At 35.4% G+C, this 2,500-nt stretch overlaps 1 protein-coding gene across 1 annotated transcript in view; it reads left to right on the forward strand.

Annotated features, from left to right (window-relative positions):
- The window catches only part of LOC113811963 (sodium-dependent neutral amino acid transporter B(0)AT3-like), an 81,763-nt gene that overhangs the window by 62,142 nt on the left and 17,121 nt on the right, over positions 1–2,500 (forward strand). The gene's annotated exons all lie outside the window — the stretch shown is intronic.

Raw genomic sequence — 2,500 nt, forward strand, 5'->3', positions numbered from 1 at the left:
AGACACTCGTTTGACTCCCTCCCTGGTCCTCTCGTGGGCGGGGGATACGGATGCATAATTAAGGCGAATGACGCAATGTCGAACGAATGGGCATGAAAATGTAGTGATATTGTCTTTTTTTTGTATTGTAAAGTGTGAGAGTATTTTGTTTATATGGAAAGCGGTAGTTAAATACAGATCCGTTCTGAATAATCTAGGAAAATGTTTCTAAAGATAAAATGCACCTGTATTCTCTTTTTTCTGAGCAAAAAAGATGGCGCTCCTCTCCCACGCAGATTGAATACTCAGACAAGCAGAAAACTGGTAACATACATGATGTCTGCACTCATGCCTTTTTTCTCTTACTTTTATTCTTATTTTTTCAGAAGGGAAGCTGTCATGGGAAAAGCGGTTTCTGAATTCCTGGAAGCGGCTTAGGCAACGCATCCGTTGCCTAAGCCGGAGACAAAACCGAACGATTATTATGCGTACAGAAAAAAGGGTGAGGGAAGGAAGAGCGAAGAAGGGAGTAGGAGGAAGAGATAGAGATAGATAGAGAGAGGGAAAGAGGGAGGGAAGGAGAGGAAGGGAGAGGGAGGGAGAGGGAGGGAGAGGGAGGGAGGGAGGGAGGGAGGGAGGGAGAGAGAGAGAGAGTAAGAGAGAGAGAGAGAGAGAGAGAGAGAGAGAGAGAGAGAGAGAGAAAGAGAAAGAGAAAGAGAAAGAGAAAGAGAAAGAGAAAGAGAAAGAGAAAGAGAAAGAGAAAGAGAAAGAGAAAGAGAAAGAGAGAGAGAGAGAGAGAGAGAGAGAGAGAGAGAGAGAGAGAGAGAGAGGAAAAGTGAGAGAGAGAGAGAGGATAAAAACCTGAGAGAGACGACATACATACATAGATAAATAGACAAACAAAGAGAAAGATAAGTCAAACGTCTAAATAGATAGATAAATAGATCAGGCAAATAGCTAAATGACGAGAATAGAGGAGGATCAGAGTGACGTTAATGGACTCTGACCACCTAATGCCCATCCTGTTTAAACCGTTAATTACCCGAGACTTTCAGCTCCTCTTTCACGTCACATCCCAGAAGGCCGTTCAATAATGATAATCCAACGCAGAAAGAGCTTTAACGGCTTTTGTAATTCGCGTGTGCCGTTGACATCAAAGCTGTTGTGTTTTGCTTTGACTCGATTGCATGAAAACGAATAGATGTTTTTCTCTTCTTTGTTAATTCTCCTTCGCATCCGGTTTCCCTTCGTCCGCTTCTTTCTATCGATTCACTGTTTCGTCATTCTCTTTATTATCCTTGCCCCTATTACTGTCAACAACATGTGCATATCCACATTCCTCATTTGCTCAATCACCATTATTATAATCATCAGCATTATCATCATCATCATTGTCAGCTTAATTATAATCATCAACATATTCATATCATAATCATCATTGTTATCATCATTATTATCATCATTATCACCACAACTATTACCATTATCATATCATTATCATTGGTATCATTACTTTTATTACTATCCGTTTTGTTATCATTATCATATATTTTCTTTTATTTAATCGGTTTATGTTATTGGACTTTTTATATTATCATCGTCTTTTGCTTGACATATTTTTTTCTTTATTTATTTATTTGGTTAATGTTATTGGTCTTCTTTTACATTATTAGCGTCTTTTACTTACCTTTTTTATCTTGGTCAGAGTGCATTTTGACGGTTGTAAAATCTCTAACTTTATTTATGTTAATTGCGTACAAAATTCTATTATCTGATTACTCTTATTCGACATGTCTAACTCCAAATTGACCCAGAAAACTTTATATCAAAATATTATACTACTTGACATGAGTTTTCTATTAATATTTGGTACAAAAGAATAAAGAATCTATATATTTTTTAGTATCACTATGGCTATTGCACAAGTTTATGAAGATAATAACAGTAATGACATGATAACGTTAATAATAACGATGCTACTGCTTATAAAGATTACGACGGTAAAAAGTTGCATCAATGATAAGAATAAAAACATTATTTCTCCTGAAATATTAAGAAAAAGAATTGTAAAATAAAAACTAAAGAGAAAGCTAGTATTGCTGCGCTACCGGCGTTAATACTTACAATAATAGCGACGATACGTAACGAAAAAAACTCATTTATATAAATGACATCTTATCACATTCTCCCTTCACCCTGTCTCTCTTCCCTACTAAGAAAAAGAACGATAAAACTAAAAAAAATGATACCAATTATACAGAAATACATGTAAAACATAAAACAGTGCATTTAAAAGTCTTGTTCCATTAAGCAAAGCTCTTTTAACGGACCTAATGTGATTAGCTTATAAAATCAACATTCAGGTCGAAACATATATCCTAATAATGATTACACAAATCATTTGCTATCAGACTTTTAAAGCTCTTTACTAATTTAGAAAGTTTAATTTCCAATCTGAACGTATTTCACATTCAGAACCTTTGAAAAATGTTTTGTTGTACATGTGAAGCTCTTAATCGAG

Source organism: Penaeus vannamei, chromosome 30 (assembly GCF_042767895.1).
Source record: "Penaeus vannamei isolate JL-2024 chromosome 30, ASM4276789v1, whole genome shotgun sequence".
In the NCBI taxonomy this organism is placed as follows: Eukaryota; Metazoa; Arthropoda; class Malacostraca; order Decapoda; family Penaeidae; genus Penaeus; species Penaeus vannamei.